Source organism: Galeopterus variegatus, unplaced genomic scaffold, assembly GCF_000696425.1.
Source record: "Galeopterus variegatus unplaced genomic scaffold, G_variegatus-3.0.2 Scaffold4908, whole genome shotgun sequence".
Classification (NCBI taxonomy): Eukaryota; Metazoa; Chordata; class Mammalia; order Dermoptera; family Cynocephalidae; genus Galeopterus; species Galeopterus variegatus.
Window position 1 is genome coordinate 133,865 of NW_007731019.1, and position 17,303 is coordinate 151,167.

The 17,303-nt window shown below is 48.1% G+C and overlaps 1 long non-coding RNA gene across 1 annotated transcript; it reads right to left on the bottom strand.

The window, feature by feature from the left end:
• Positions 1-370: 370 nt before the first annotated feature.
• Positions 371-11,690, bottom strand: LOC103603993. The gene is made up of 4 exons (XR_551674.1): positions 11,636-11,690; positions 5,932-6,075; positions 5,239-5,503; positions 371-1,673 (listed from the first exon to the last, which is right to left on the bottom strand). It is a non-coding gene; the product is annotated as an uncharacterized LOC103603993 (long non-coding RNA).
• Between the last annotated feature and the right edge of the window lie 5,613 nt (positions 11,691-17,303).

A 17,303-nucleotide genomic window follows, 5' to 3' on the forward strand; every position in this document is an offset into this window, starting at 1 on the left:
ACATAGATGATAGTAAATTGTAGTCGAATGGTTAGGATGTGGTAAGGTTTGAGTATTATTACCTTTACTTTGAATATAATTTATTTAATTGTAAGTTTAGTGATTGTGTTTAACAACTGGCTCACAAATTTTCTGAACATGTACCAGTTGGTTCGAGTGAGCTGGTATGAGCTGTCTCCAACATACCACTGGATAGAAAACATGGATTGATGAAGCCTGAGTCATAGAGCCTAGGGCGTGAAGTCAGCTGTATCCAAACCGTGTGAACTGAAAATAGGGTGGGTGGTTCCTTAAGAGAAAATTGGGGTGCTAATACCTAAAGTGGGGGAGAAAGATTAGTAGGAAGACAAAAACAAAAAATACACCTCAGTGACATTATTTAAATGTAGTTTTAATGATTTTAGGCTAAGGAAAAACATTTCAGCAAAGTTTAAAAGAGTTATAGGTATGAGTATTGTGGGTATGCGTGCACCTGCCAATCAGACTCTCTCCACCTAAGGAAAAATCACTATTTTTCACATTCTCATTTAGTTAGCTCCTAAAATCTGCTTTTAAGCCTGAACACATTTATCCCAAGGTGATCAGGTTCAGAAAAAGAGAGATAAACCAGTGATCTTTTTTTCTAAATTAACATTTTACAAAATATTTTTAACAGCTTTATTGAGAGAGAATTCACACACCACGCATTCGCTCAGTTTAAGGGCAAAATTCAACGGTTCTTAATACATTCACTGAGTTGTGCAACTACCACCATAATTAATTTTAGAATATTTTCATTACCCTACAAAGAAACTTAGCATCACTTGGCTGCCATTTTTCAATTCCCTCACCTTCTCCCCAAGCCACAGCCAACCATTAGTTTATTTTCTGTCACTATAGATTTACCAATTCTAGAAATTTCATGTAAATGGAATTATACAATGTTCCTTTGTGACTGGCTTTTACTTAGCTTAGTGTTTTAAGGATCACCCATGTTGCAGCATGTATCAATATTTCATTTCTTTTTATTGTCAAATAGTATTCCATTAGATGGATATACCACATTATGTTTATCCATTCATTAGCTGACTGACATTTGATTGTATTCCCCTTCGGTTGCTATAAAAATGCTGTTGTGAACAATCATAGATAAATTTTTGTGTGGACATAAGTTTCCATTTCTTTTAAACCAATGGCTATTCAGTTAAAATTTTTAGCAAGGTTTCTTATTTTCCACATGATTAAGGGACTGTCATTTAGGACTTAACTCAGAAATGCCACGTATAGAATTTCAAACCTTTTAAATATCGGGTCACCACCCCTGACCCTTCTATTTCTTGGCAGGGAGGAGGAGGGTGCAATCTATCAGGAGAAAGTAGGAGCTGACTTGGGGCTTACAGATCACTGAGCAGGTGTGATTGAATTCCTTCTGCAGCATGTAAGTCCAGGCCTTGCTCACAACAGGCTCACAACATTAGCCCATCACAATGTTCCTTTAGGGACTCTCCATTTGCAAAGTGTAAGGGATAATAAAAATAAAAACCTTACTCTCTGATCTGGAAATCAGAGTCATGGGATTTGGGAAACTTTCAGGAAAGAGGAGGAAAAAATTAGCTTCCCTGATAGAGGCCGGAGGAGAGTTTCATTTTCTCTCTTGCATGAATTGGAGGAGTTCTTTCCTGTGTCCTGCCAACCTGCAATGAAAAAGAGGGCCCTATATTAATTTATATAGCAACTTTCTTCCAAGAAATTCAGAGGATCTCAAACAGTCTTTCACTCATTCCCCTAAGGGAGTCTGCATAACGTGCATAAGCAATTACTTCTTTTAAAATTTACACTCTCCAGTTAGCCAGTACTGGGCAGAAATAGAACTAGAAAAGCAGACCTCCTGACCAAACATTCCACTATAATATTTTCAGTGAGCTTCTATAAATCAATGCATATCCTTAAAAACAGGATCTGCCTGTAATATCCCCATGACTACCCACTGATGACTGACGTTCCTTTCACCAGAAGCAAAACTTTCCCCTCCAAATTAGAATCAACTGATATGGCATGCACTGTGAAGTTGAAGTATATCATTTATTTACAATTAGGGGCTCAGGACCATCCAGACCCTCAAACAGACAATCCAGGTTTTACTCTCCAGCTCAGCCCTACTAACTAACCCTAACTGAGAACCCCTTAAGAATCCTAGGACTGCCTTAGTGCAAAAAAAAAAGGACTCCTGCTTATAAACTCCAGGCAGCAAACTGGAGATGAATCAGTCCCCTCCAGTGTTATTTCCTGCTGTGTCTTTGTGTTGTTTTTACATGGGGCTGCACTGGCCTTCAGGGTCTTCTAGTAATGCTAGGTAGCATACTCAGCTCTGGTTTGCAAAAGACCAACTCAGGGCCTGGATGGATAAGCCTGGAGAGCTTCCAGCATCAGCCACAGGAAGGGGTGAACCCAGCCCTCAACCCCCAATGCTTAATTCCTTGTGTTGGGCCTTTCCTCAAGATGTTCTTATTGTGACCTTCTCAGTGGTTCTCTCAATGAGAAAAGGAAATCTTGGTCAGGGCCACACTAGCACATGTGAAATCTCAGGAAACCACATCGGGGGATATCTGTGCCTTTCCTCCTATCCCCAGAAAACCTCTGGGCTCCATAAGTTCCCTCCCAGTGCTTATCAGGGAGTGGAAAGTCTTTAGCCAATTAGTGACAGAAAGTTCATGCCAGTGTCCGATGCTGCCTCCAGCCTCAGACATATTTTGTTTGAGTCCCCATAATCTTAACATGCACATTATTTAAAATGTGTATTAGTTGTCAGCCAGGACTAGTTACATAGTTTGTGGGGACCCAGTGTAACATGCAAATGTGAACCCCTTGTTGTAAATTTCAGGATTTCAAGATGGCACCAGTAGAACATTAGACCAAACCTGGGGCACTTCTAAGTACGGGAGCCTGTGTGACTGCACAGGTTGCGCACCCATGAAGGCCTGCGAGCACTTCTAAGTACAGGAGCCTGTGTGACTGCACAGGTTGCGCACCCATGAAGGACTGCTGTCAACATCAAAAAGCAAAAGATTTTTCTTTTTTTTGTCTTTTTCCGTGTCCGGCAACGGATCGCAACCCTCAGTGTTGCCCCTGGGGCACTTCTAAGTACGGGAGCCTGTGTGACTGCACAGGTTGCGCACCCATGAAGGCCTGCTGTCAACATCAAAAAGCAAAAGATTCTTAAACTAGAAATTCTGGCAACACTGGGTCTGCATCTCCAAATGGCAGCACATAATTGGTTGGTGCCCAGTAGTAGCTCATATTAGTCTGCTAGGGCTGCCATAAGAAAATACCACAGACTGGGTGGCTTAAATAACAGAAATTTAGTTTCTCACAATTCTGGAGGATCAAGGCTGAGATCATGGTGTCAGCAGGGTTGGTGAGAACTGTCTCCTTGGCACATAGATGGCCACCTTCTCCCTACGTCTCCACATGGTCCTCCCTCTGTATGTGTTAAAAGCAAAAGATTTTTAAACTAGAAATTCTGGCAACACTGGGTCTGCATCTCCAAATGGCAGCACATAATTGGTTGGTGCCCAGTAGTAGCTCATATTAGTCTGCTGGGGCTGCCATAAGAAAATACCACAGACTGGGTGGCTTAAATAACAGAAATTTAGTTTCTCACAATTCTGGAGGATCAAGGCTGAGATCATGGTGTCAGCAGGGTTGGTGAGAACTGTCTCCTTGGCACATAGATGGCCACCTTCTCCCTACGTCTCCACATGGTCCTCCCTCTGTATGTGTTTGTATCCTAATCTCTTCTTTATAAGGACTCCGCCAGTTGTACTAGGGCCCACCTTGTTATAACTTAATTACCCCTTTAAAGGTTCTATCTCCAAGTACAATTACATTCTGAGGTACTCAGGGTTAGGGCTCCAACACAGAAATTCCTCAGGGACACAGTTTAGCCCATAACACAGTTGTTCCCCTTGGGGGGTGGGGGGCACAATGCTCCAGGTCACTGCACTCAGCCCCAACACATGCTCTGACACACACATTGTATCCCCCTCCCTGATGGGTCATCTCATTTGTGCTGCTGTTCGTCTTCCTCCTGATTCTCCTCTCATTTAGAGGAACCTGCTCCTCCCTTGCACATATGGAATAGTAACTCCGTCTACTACAGGACAATGGCTGCACACTCCCTCCACATGTGCAAAACTAACGTTGCTATTCAAGTGACCCTTCACAGGACAATAATCAGTTTCTTAGAAAAAACAAACAAACAAAACTGTACCCATTACATAGAGATAACAGTTCAAGTGAGCATTTGCTCACCTCAGAGACTAGATTTGTAGGTTTTAGAAGTGGAAAACTCTCAGTGACTACATAACTCGTCCCCAGGGTTGATTGTACTTAAAATCACCTGACTGTGCAAGGACAGCCCTAAATTTCAATGGAAAGCCAACCATGTAGCCCCTTAGAGAGAACATACTCTCAAATTGGTCTTTGTACCTATTCGTAGAAAAACGTTAGCCAAATTATAGCTGAAAACTCTGCTAATTCTGGGGAAGTTTTTGGTCTTGTGCCTGGAACTATTGAAGCATATATTCACACCTACCACATGTAACACTTAGTAGCAGAATTTCCAGCACAACACTTTAGTACTTTATTTTTAAAAGAAACAGAGCAGAGACTGAAGTCCTACTCACTCTGCAGCTTTTTTGCAGGAGGCTCCACAAAGGGTTGGGGAGGAGGTAGATTTCTGTACTGACAAAAGGTATATTTTGCATTTTTCAAAGGAAAGGAGACACTAATATCTTTGCTCAGAATCAGGGAACTCATGATGCCAAAACATATAACATTTATATCTGAATATAAATGGAAAGAAAAAGTAACAACAAATTTACAAGGCTCTGAGAAAAGACCGTGCAGTGCAATGATTGTCTAATAAATCCCAATATTAGAGCTTGGAAAAGACCTTAAAAATATCTTACTTTAACCTCTTTGGTTTTAAGACAAGGAAAGGAAGGTTCTAACATTTTAAATGACTCGCCCCAGACCAGCACTCTACCTGAAATGCAGGTCTTTTCTTTGCACCACTGTACTTCTCACCCCAGCAGACTACTTCTAAACAGGCATTGTCCAGTCGCTCTAAATTGCATGCAAAGAAGACAAAAACGCCACTCTCTCTACACCAGAGTCTCTATTTAGACTCCAGAGTGGAGAAAGCGAAGGCTATTTGAACTTCAACTCGCTTAGCAAACAGAAGAAAAGGCATCTGACCCGTCGACTTCTCCCGCTGGTCCCCCGGGCTCACGCCCGCCCGCGGCTTCTCCGCGGCAGCTCGCTGGCACCGGCTGCCGCTCTGACACCAGGGGGCGCAGCATCCTTTGTCCTGACGGGTACTGAAGGCAGACTCTGAAGCTGGCTGGGCCTTCAAGAAAATCTGACTTTCTCTCCTTTCACAGTTTCTCTTTCCCCTTCATCACTTTAAAGCCGTTTTTTTTCCTCCCCGACGCTCAGATTCTCGCACGTTGCAGAGTTGCGGCTGAAAGGGGATTTCAGAGACACCAGCCCCGCTCCAGCTACTGCTCCTCTGCACAGCCTAGGAGACCGCAGCCACGGCCTGTCATTTGTTCTCACTTGGAGCTCCTAAATTCAGGCTATTTCCAGCAATTCTTCCTGAACGAAGAACACTCAAGGACAGGAGAAGCTTCCTGGAAGAACTGTTGCATCCATCCTCTATGTCCCTCCCCTTTCCACTCACAAAAATAATACAAACAAATTAAATAACTGGTTCTGGGAAGCTCATGCCACCCAGCCCCCATCCCCCCCCTTTTGTCTGCCCCTGAACAGTCTAAGAACAGCCTGAGGTGGTGGATACCTACAAAGGAAGTAGGTATTACCCATACCTCTGCTACTCTTACTGACCCACTGTGCACTACAAGCAGGAGAACTGCCTCCTTGTGTCCTTACCAACTTGGCTCCATGTGTTCTCCAGCAGAAAGAAATTCATTCCACACTTGCCAAGGTCTCCCGATTCCAAAGCCTCAGTGCTCCCATCTTCTGCAGATAAGTGAGTTCGCTTTTCCACTCTAGCACACGCTGCTAACCCTGCCCCTATAGACACAAAAATACACGCAATGCAAACCCTCAAATGCCAAAAACATGCTCTTGCAAAGAACCCTGAAACTTCACTGTTCCGAAGTGAAGGCCCACAGGGTCCTACACAGGACTTTGAAAAGCAGCTGCTATGTTTACATAGAGAGATTTCAAATTTACACAGATCTTTCCCTGTCTCTCATTTGAGACTCCCAACAGCCCTGAGAGACAGGTAGGGAAATCTAAAGTTTAAGAGGATGCCCAAGGCCCAGCCCTAGTACAGGGTGGAGGCAGCATTGGGGTGCTGGGTGACAAGACATGGGGGAGGGCTGCTTGTCCAGTTGCATCAAGACCTGGAAAGACTGCAGCCACCGCAAATGATCACCAGATTGCATGCACTGAGGGAGCCCAAGCTCTCAGCTCCTGAAAACATGGAGCATTAGTGCGAGCCTGGAAGGGGCAGGAGGAGAGGAAAAGAAGTGGTGATGTCGCTGGCTGTGATCTGACTCTGCTTTTTATTTGTGGCTTCACTTGCTTGTTTTTTCTCCCCATTCACCTCAGGTAATGTAGAGTAACAGGAAGTGCTGAGCCTGCAGACAGGTAGCCCTGGCTTGGTATCTTAATTGTAAGCCTCTATCTCCTCACTCATAATATAATGATAGCATCTATCATTACAGAGAGAGCCACCAAAGGAATGAGAAATATAAATGTTATTCTGAGGGACACAAAGGAATGGGAAACTTTTACTTTCATTTTACGCTCTTTTGTATTATTTGAAGTATTTTGATTTATGCATGTATTCCTTATATAATTTTATTTTTTAGTTTTGTTGGGGCTAATGATACTCTTTAGAATTGCTGTGATGATGACTTATGTAACATGTCTGGCATGGCACGTAGTCTGGCACACAGTTGATGCTCACTAAACAGTCGTTTATTGTTAGCAATCATACTTCCCTCAAAACTGTGAACAAGTGGACTTCAAATCAAGAGACCCAGGACTGCTGCAGACCCTGCTCTCAGCTCCCTGCATGACTTGAGTAAGTCAAGTGCCTTCTCTGCACCTCAATTTCTTCAACTGTAAAATATGAGGCAAAAGCTAATTGATTGGGAAAACTGTGGGAAGGACATGACAACACGCTCACCACCAGAAATGCCCAAGGCACTTTCTAATATTCAGTCACAGTCCTTGCAAGAGGAGGCCTCTCGAGCTTGAGTTCATCCAACAGAAACCCTTCCTCGAAGAAGTTGCCATCTAGGTTAGGCAGAAAGGGCTAGAGACAGCTGTACAAGTTTTAAAGCAAGTAAATAAATTAAATTAGGAAACAATGTGTGTACACTGTGTAAGTTCATCAGCTTAGGGTGGGAAGTGGGAAAAGATTTGGGCTGTTCCTTGAGTGCAGTTGGCACCATGATCATTTCCTGATGAGACAGATGCCCTTGGTAAGTAAAAGGGATGTAATTCAAGGTACGGTCATCCCTGACCCAGCCAGAGTTAGCCCCAGCCTGCTTCCCTAGGATGAGAGTTCTGTATGGGCACAGGGCTGGCAATGGTGAGATCAGTCCCCTCCTCATCCTCACCTCTTAGCAGATTCAAGAATAGAGTGGTCATTTTGATAAATGAGTTTTGGACAAAGTCAAAAGGAACCCACTGCCAGTACGAATTAGGCTTAAGCACCTCTGAAGTTCCTTTCAACGTTAATTTTATCTTTTTATTTTAACAACAACAAAAAGTGGGAAGACTGGGCCATAGGAGATTCAGGTGCTCAGACACTAACCCCTCTCCCCTTAGCAGCTGGTTTGGGAGACTTGCTTTGGTGCACCCTAGCTCCTGAAAATCAAATAGAGATTTGTTTCTGGAACACGCAGCTGATTCATTTCCCATCCAGCTCTGAAGAGTACACTTTCCTTGGAGTCTCCTCTTTGCCAGCGCTCGGCCTTTTGGGGACTGGAGGCAGGTAGTCTGGTGGGTAGGAAGGTTGTGACTTTCTCTTCACCCGGCAGTCTCCTTCCTATTTAAAGCAGCACCGCCTGTCATAGCAGCTTCTTGCCAATATTTGCAGGCAGGAAGATTTTCTGACGTTGTAAGGGGGGCGTTCAGAGCAGATGGGAGGCCCTTTCCCAAGGCCATCGGGTAACGCAGAAATCGGTTACACCAGCACCCTGGGAGAAAACCCTAGTCCCCATTCTCTTCTTCAGCACCCCAAAGGTATCTGCGTTCACATTTTAAAACGGAGAGGGGAGAGTTTTTGCATATCACTGAATTATCTGGCTGAGCCTGTTACAATTCTATCTCCCCCTAAAGCCTGTGTTGTCACTCCCTGAAGAGGACATAGTGTTTTCGATTCTTGACGGCTCTGGGATAACGGTATCAGAGTTGGCCGACAACTGGAAGACCCCTCCTTTATTTTATGAGACCTTAGGATCTACAGAGGTGGGGAGGGGACGGTTCGCAGCGGGGCACGGACAGGTAGCAACTGCGCCTGATCTCCTGAGGCAAAATCAAGTAAATAAAAAATAGCTCCAACCATCACATCTTGACAAAACCTGTATTCCGTGAAATTCTGTATATTCAGAGAAATGCCCTCCCTTGTACTTTCCATGTCACTTTCAAAGGCAGTTTTGAATGTCTGGCCACTTGGTTCAATGCCTCTGTGCTTGCTTTACCGCGTGGTTCTTTTCTGCGCCCGTTTGTATCTCTAATAAGCAGCATTGTTTATTATCCTTGGGTCCGTGCCCCTGGGATTGAACTGAAATAAAACAGAAGCGCCGAGGCTGAACGCTGGAAAATACACCGGGTTTCCCAGGCCCGGGAAGGTCCCCGAGGCCGCCGAGCTACCCGCCCGGGGACAGCCCACCCGTGCGTGCGCGCCTGGACATGGGCAAGTTTGCACGAGTTTGTCCGGGGGGGGAGAGTGGCCCAGATGAGTGGGCGCGGGAAGAGGGCACACAGGGAAGGGAAATGCCACTAAGGACTGGGAATAGGGATGGAACTTCACGGCCGAACAGGCTAATATTGCCAGGATGATAAAAAGGGACTTCGGTGCGGAAGCGTTCTAAGCCGTCTTTTTGCTCAAAGTCTCAACACTCAGCCCTGTGCAAGACGTAAATTCTCAGTAATAAATTCTCGTTCTTCCGCGTAGCCTCGCAATCCTCGCTGTCAAAACGAGCATACTCAACAAGCTGAGGCTTAATCCCCTCCTTCCCCGTAGTTATCTAATATTTGTCCCCATTTCGTTTTCAGCCGAGTGCTTTGAGACTGTGGAGGATGTGAGCGCGTGCCCTGAGAAAGAAAGTGCCACTGTTCCCCAGCCACAGAGAAAGTCTTTCGGTCCCCTCGGACCCCAAACGGGCCCCCCATAGAGCCTTTCCGAAATTTAGCTGCTCCCAAAACGGAGTGTGGTTCGCTACCAAAAAAGCAGAAACCCGCATCGGAGACGCAGTCTCGAATGCCTTCGGCGTCCGGGGAAAATTTCCCGGTTTAGCGTAGCCTGCTCCTCCACCCAACCCAATTTAATGTCGGGCGGGCTCTGCTGGAGAGTTTGCCCGAAAGAACGTTGCTAAATGCGCGCCAGACCCGGGATGTGCGCTTCTCAAATGAGACTTCTAACCCCCGGGCCCAGCCCGAACTGCGCTTCTCACAGGTTCGTGTGGGAGACCAAGCCACCTGACCCTCAGCTTCCCAAAACTCTCCCTCCCAACAGGCCACAAAGACTGTTCAGACTGTCCCTGGTAGCTCCGCTCCTTCATTTAGTTGGGTTGTTCACAAATTCGGAAATCTGCTCGCAAGAGCTGAGTAATTTCTCTCAAGCAACTAGTGCCAGAGCTTCAGGCAGCCCCTGGGTTGCAGCGCGTCCAAGAGTCGACAGAGTTTTCCGAATTTCAAAAAGTAGTAAAGTGAATTTCGGTGCAGGGAAAAGTGCTGGGTGCTGGAGTGCAAGGAGGGGGCGGGAGCCCAAGATGCCGCCGGGAGCCTTTTTGTTTTTAAAGTTAGACACGCACTGAGGCGCAGGCACCAACTGCACCGCTTCGTGGTTTCCGAACTTAAGAGAATCGTGCCGAGTTCTGGCCCATCCCTGCGGCCGGGGACACGGCACAGCGTACGGGGGGCTGTTCCCACTTCCCGAAGAGCGAGCAGAGGCGCGGGCACAGCTCGCCGGGCACTGCCACGGGCAGCTGACTTTGTCCGCGCCTCGCGGCTCTTCTGCCCTCTCCCTTATCGTGCCACCCGCAGAGCCGTCCCAACGCCGCCAGGACTGCGCAGGGGAAAGGAGGGCTGAATGTCTAAACTGCGGAATCCCCCAACAGGTAGTTTCACTCCGGAGCTCGCCTGGCTTTCATATCAAAGGCTGGACAGTCTGGGCCGCGCTAACCTGGAGCCGAGACGCAGACACCTAAGGAGTTGTGGAACGAAAGTGGCGTTCTGGAAATCACTTTAAATAACCTTGTTTTCTTTCCACTGTCCAATTTCTTTCGAAATAGCGCAAGCTGCGCCGTTTGGAACGGCGCTCAGCGAGCCTAAACAAGCCGCTTCAGGCTGTAAACACACAACCGATTTGGGTCCCCCCTCCCCCCGCCATAGTAACTACAGAGCCCCGCTCCGCTTTAGACCGACAGGTATATATTTGGGAATTGAAAGATTCCACTTTTAAATGTTCCAGGCTCCAAAGCAAAAGAGGAAAAAGGGTGGGCTGCACTTGGACGATCTAATTGAATTATGCCTTCCCCTGGTGCACAGTGAGGAAAAGCCGAATGCCAGGCCGTGTGTGAAACGGGCCGCGGTGGCCTCGCGCTCCAGCCGGCGCACCACGTTTCCTTTCCTGGGCGCGGGGAGAAGTCGGGTTGGACCATAAGGATGTGAGGGATGGAGGCATCGCCGAAACCGAGTCCTGGCTGCTTGGCCTTTTCCCCTGCGGTGGCACTTGCCCGAATGTCCCCGCCTGGGGCCGTGAGCGCACGTGGTGCGCTGAGACCCAGCGCGCGACGCGAAACCGCGCGCATCGCCCCAAAGATCCCTGGCGCGCGCGGCCCTCGCTGGGCGGGGGAAGGTGGGGGACCGGGCCCCTCGGCGGGCGAATCTAATCCCGCCTTGGCAGACGAGCCTTTCCCGCTACCGCTCTGAGCCGTCGCCTGGTAGTGCTTTCGGCACCAACATAAACCGCCGAACTCCCGGCCCTGCCTTGTCTGTCTCCTAAAGAAACGCCTTTCAGACTCCCCACAGTCATCAGCCCCCCGAAGCCTCTGGGGCCGTGGGCGGAGACCCGGGAGACTTGGATCTTTCACCGTCTCGGGACCTGGCCACCCGCTCCCCTCTCCCAGTCGCGCCCAGCTCGCGCCCCCTACGCCCATCCCCGCACGCTTTCTTGCCCTGCGCCTCCGCCACTAACCGCGCTACCTAAACTTTCCAAAGAAAAGTTTGCTCGCGCTTGGCCACCTCAAGCTCTCTCCAGCTGGCGCTGGCAGGAAAAGAAAAAGAGCCCCCTCTCCTCTCCCTCCACCTCTCCTCTCCCTCCACCTCTCCTCTCCCTCCACCTCTCCTCCTCTCCCTCCCACTCTTGCCCTCCCCTGTGAGTTCAAACCTTGCGGTGGGAGCACGCGGCGGTGGAGCCCCGAAGGCACCGACTGTGCAGGGGACAGAGTTCGTTTCGCATCCCCCACTCTCAGCGCCTCTGTCGTTCCCGCCCCCTCCTCCCCCACCTCGCTTTCGGCGGGGACTGTGGGCTTGTAGTTTAGTTTTGTTCAAATTTATTTTTTCTTTTTAAAGATTTTTTTAAAAAAAGGTTCCACCCTGCCCGAGCCTCGAGCATCTGCCTGCCTTCCAGTTCCCCGGCGTGGGGCTCGGGAGTCGCACCCTTTGCGCCGGGCGGGTTGTCTCCCGAGTGGGGGTCAGGGGCTCCCGGGCCGCGATTTCTTTGGCCTGGTCTCGTGTTTCTGGGCGATCCTACATCCTGGGGTTAGGCTAACTCGTGCGGGAGCTCGGCCTCCAGGGAAGCCTCCCGTGCCTCTTGCCCCCACCCTGTCACCCGCAGCTGCGGGCTTGGGGGGATGTTTGGGAGACAGGAGCAGGTAGTACCGGAGAGAGAGCACACCCTGTTCTAACACCTTCCTGAGTTCTTTCCACACACGAGGGCTAGAGATTGAAAAATTCACTCCCTCAAATTTCCGCAGCTCCATGTGCCCAGCCAGGCGACCACCACGGAAAGCGCCCCAAGTTGGTTCATTTGTGGCCTATTATGTTTTTATTTTGTCTAGGATTAGCGAGGTTTGAGATTTTGTGGCCAAACGTACTACCCCGGGGCCTCAATTTTCAAACCAACAAGCCCACGGGAACGTTCCAGCGAAACTGGATCTCCTTGTGCGCGGCTGAGACGCGTGCGGGGAATAGAAACGAAATCCGCCGTGCACGGCGTGGCGCGGACTCCTGGGCCTGGGGACTCCGGCCGGCCTTTTCCGAACCTCATCGGGTTGGGCTTGAAACCGGACCGGACCCGGCCAGGGTCGTGGCCTGCACTTAACCTTCAATCTTCCACGTGGCCGGCGGGTTCCCATCGTCGGTCGCAGACGACGCCTGCTCCGAGCGACGTCCTTAGGGGCAAGCTGGTTCAGGCGGGCTGAGCCTCCGTCCTCGGAATCAGAATCAATTTTGCCTTTAGCTCAAGATGAGGGGGTCGTCGGTTACTTCGTGTGACCACGGACGTGAAAATGTCTTTGGGAATGTCTACCCAAGGCAAAGATGGCTACAACCCCCCTCCGCACCCCCCACGAGCACCGTGAGACCTTATTCCAGCCCCCACAGCACAGTCCCTTTCCACTGCTGGCGCAAACACGTGCCCCGCGCGCCTCACACAGGCCCCTCTCCGGCCGGGACGGTGCCCGCTGGGAACCAAGGTCGGCGAGGCCTCCCGCCTCCAGGCTGGTCCCCGCACGATCCGGCCCACGTTGCCACCACGACCGTGGCAGGGAAGCCCCCGTGGAGGGTGAACAGGGAAGGCAGCAGGTTCCCGCGACCCTCCAAATGGTACTCCCGCAGGAGCAAAATCGTGCAGCTAAATCTTCGCGACCCCTTTGTCGGCTTTGAAAAGGACGTTTGTTGGGGGAGGGGTGTGGGAGAGGAAAAATTAAGGTGAGGGGGCGGATCAATTTGTGTGTGTAAGCAGCCTCCCTTCTTAGCTGTCCGCCTCGCCATCCCCCCATCCCCGAGTCTGAGCGGTTGACAGAATTGTCTTTTTTCGGTTTCAAACTCTTAGGGAATGAGGTGGAGAAGCCCCAACCCCGCAGGCCGGCCGCCTCCCGCACCTTCCAACTGCGGCCGCCGCACTTCGGAGGGCAGAAGCGTCGCTCTGATTTGTGTTTGCCTCGAATGTAAAGGACCCCGTTCACAAAGGAGCCCCAATTCCCTTTCCCATCTCCACCCCTCTGTACCCTTCCTATAGCCTCAGGCCCTTTGATTGTATTTATTTATTTTTAATCTCTGGCACCCTAGATTGCACTGGGAAAATTTTAAAGACGGAGTGGAGGGTAGAAATAAATTAAGAAAAAGAACTGACTGTGCTTTTCGGAGGAGGGCTAGAGTAGAACTGAAAATCGAGAGTAGATGTACTCGGCGGTATTTTAAAACTTCATTTCCTTCAGAAGTTACCTTTTGTAGACCAAAACCTACTTAAATTACTGCGACGATAGGTAGCAGGGAGTCTCTGTGGAAACAGAAAAGTCAAAGGCTTGCGGGATGCCCTTTTCTCCTACCGCTCCTCAAATAAATAAAAAGCAGCTCTCCCTTCAGGTTAGTGACTGTGTGCCCTTCAACATGGTCACCTCAGTGGCCTGAGTGTGTTAATGGCCAGTTCCCCCAGGGAGGCCAAGCCCAGGAGAGTGACCCGACAGCCTCCCAGAAGCCCTTGTGCTGGGCTGTTTGTCCTGTAGGATGGAGTCTGGCAAGGTCCCCGGAGGAGGAAAGCAGCCTGCAAGGTGGGAGTACAGTGCCTAGACTGTGGGTGTGTGCGAGGAAGGACCCAACCACCCCTTGGCCTTCAAAGCTCCTCTTTTGCTGGTTATTTAAAACCTCAACTTTGTATTTCTAATCCTGATGCCTAGGTTTTTTTTTTTTTTAAAGTAGAAATGTATGTTTGCAGTTCTTAATGAATGTATGTTCTTCATTTGCTTTTGTTTGTAGGGTTTTCTTCTTTTTGTGTTTCCTTTCTTCCCCCTGGGAACCCTTGGCAACCCTGAAGGAAGAGATTTAGTAGGAGGGTGAAATAGACCAGTTTATTCTTGTTAATCAGGCACAAAAACATCATAAACACTGACTCTCCATTCTTAATAGTATCCTTGAAAACAAAAACAAAAACAAAAACAAACCAAAGTCATTTAGGTAGGAACTGGTTAGGACTGAGAAATCCATAATACTGGTGAACTAGCTAATCCTGTCCCTTTAAGAAAAATCCATAAAGCTCTTCCATCAGCCAGCGTCTGGGAAAGAAGCAAACTAACTGCTTGGAACAAAAGAGACAAAGAGGCCAAACAACAAAACAAACAAACAACTCCCCCTCCCTCCCCTCCCCCCAGACAACAATAGACTAGACACAGCAAGTGCAGTTACTGCCTGGCCCGGCTGCTCCTGTCGACCTGCCAAGTCTCCCGCATTTGGCTGGAGACTCTCTCTCACACCACTCCCACCCCCATCACCCCCCTCTCTCAGCCCTTTCTGTCTTTCTCTCTGTGTGCCTCTTTTGGGGTTTGGTTATGTGTGTGTATGTGTCTCTTCTGTTTTTGCTTTCACTTGATGTCGCTCTCTGTCTCAGGCACCTTCCTTTTCTCTCTCTCTCCCCCCCTTCTGCCCCACCCCCATTTAAAGGCCCTCAGCATATTAGCATACTGTGGTATTTATTTATTTATTTGCTAGGCCACTTCTGTGGTGTCTTCTGCCTCTTCAGAGCTTCTGTTTCTCTGAGTTGTCACGGTGGCCTATTTTGTGTTTTGTTTGCAGCACTCTTTGCCAGGAGGATCCCGAAGTCCATCTGCACTTCAATTTTTAACCATTCCTCATGTTCAGTTCTTTGCTCCTTTTCTATAAGGTTTCTGGCACATTTTCCCCCGGCTTGTCCCCAAGCAGCCCTTTCTCTGCTTCTTGGCACTGCTTGGGACTCTCATGCATGCCTGCCTTCTTTCTCTCACTCCCTCTCTCTTCCTCTCTCCCCAGCAGCCAGCCCCCTCCTCCTGCCCCCCCAATTCAGCCTTTTTCTTCCTGTTCTCTCTTCTTCACCAAACTTTAATAAAATACCTTAAACATCTTGGCCTAGGGATGGCCTTTCTTTATAAAGTAAATATAAACCTTTGGAAAGTGGGAAGTGGAGAAAGGAAAGAATCAATAAATGGAGACTGCAGTCAGCAGAGCCTGCAGCATGGAACCATCCTCCCTGCCAACACCCTCATCCCTTTCACAGTTTTTTTTTTTTTTTTTTTTTTTTTTTTTAAATAAGCCCTTTTGTGCTAGCATCTCCTCCTGAAGCATCTGTGTCTGCTCCAGGGAAAAGCTGGCCATGTCTCCCCTCCAGTGGGCAGCAGAGGTGAGGCTCCCTGTCCAATGGGAGGGAGGCTGCAGCCTCAGTCACAACATTCCCACCCCCAGCCCCTCTCCACTTCCTCTCAGAGAAAAATGAGAAAGTAGGGGGGTCCCTGGCAATGGGGGAGAGGTTTTTAATTCCTCTTCAAGAGAAGTATAGAATGGCTACTTGAAAAGAAGCTTCTCCAAGGATGGTTGTCTTCCAGTGAAGAGGGGAATTTCAACTGTCAGAAGGTTGTGGGAAAAACAGGACTAAACTATTTATCTGAAGTGGATCTGAGAATTCCCACAGTCACGTGGTATAGGGTTGGCAAAATGGTGGCATCTGCCCTGCATAAACCTTGCTCAGTAAGCAACAGAACCAGAACAAATTATTTCTCTTGGCTTCACCCCGTCTTCTTCTTCTCCTTTCTTTAATAGTATACAGACAAAAACAGATGAAAACAACATAAAAGGCAACCCTAAAGGGAGAAAAACCACTTAGCCTGAGAAGAGTATAAAAAGCAGAAGAAAGAAAATTACCCTCATTGGTTGCTTGGTGATAGGGACAGTATTAAGAAAATTTGATGTTATTATAAAACACATATATGTATATACACATGTGCATATGTATGTATATTTAGTTAGTGGTGACAACTTGTCAAGAGGAAAAGGGAGGAGTTTTGAAATTGGATACAGGTGTCATGAATATAACCAGCCACTTATTAGCTGGGCACCTATGGGCAGATCACTTATACCTACCTCACAGTGGAATCCTAAAGATTAAGTGGAATCGTATATATGAAAAAGCCAAGAGCAATGCTTGGCATGCAGCCTGTGTTTAATAAATGAGCCTTTCTCCCCATCTTCCTTACCTTTTTTTCTTCCCTCCTTCTCTCCTTCCTTCCTTTCTTCGTTCTCATTTCTCTGGTTTCCTCCCTTGCCTTTTCAAAGGTGCAAGCAAAAAGGAAATCATCTAAATTGCCCCAGTTTTCAGATCCCAAAGGAAAAGTTGGTGCTCTCTGAGTCCCAGTATTGGAACATCACAGACCATGGAGCAGTCCACTCATCTTATGCCTAAATACGACCTGGGATAATTTGTTCCTGGATGGGATTATTTGGCTCCATTATTTCACTCTCTCTTCTAGGTTCTTTCTTTTCAAAAATTATGTGGGAAAAGACCCCATCCAGTATCCAACCATTTACATGTTTTTACATGCCCAGAGAGCTCTGTTCTTGGGACATATTAAAAATTGCCCCATAGCCAAAAAGCCAAAGAAGGGATAAGCAGAAAAGAATATGTTCTAATGAACCCTGGTCCTGACCCATAACTTCCCAATTGGGAATGCTGTTTTCTTGGTATTTTGACCTTGTCAAAATGACTGATTTTTTTTCCTCCCGAGGAGTCAGTCTCTAGCTAAGCAATGTTTCTTGAGCAGTGTTTTGGGACAACGTGTCAGTGCATCTGGAAGCATTCACTGGTGGAGGCACTTGTCCTGGCCCAACTGTTGCTGAGATTCGTTCTATTTCTTTGTATTGCACAGAAGCCGAACCAGGTTGTAACAGCAACTGACAAGCCTATGAGCCATGGCTGGGCCCCCAACTTCAGCTGGTGGAAGAATGAACCCATAAAAAATGTTTCCACCTCAGACTTCCTTTTTCCATGGGTCTTATTGTCTGTTCTATGATACTCCCTTTGCACGTTTCAC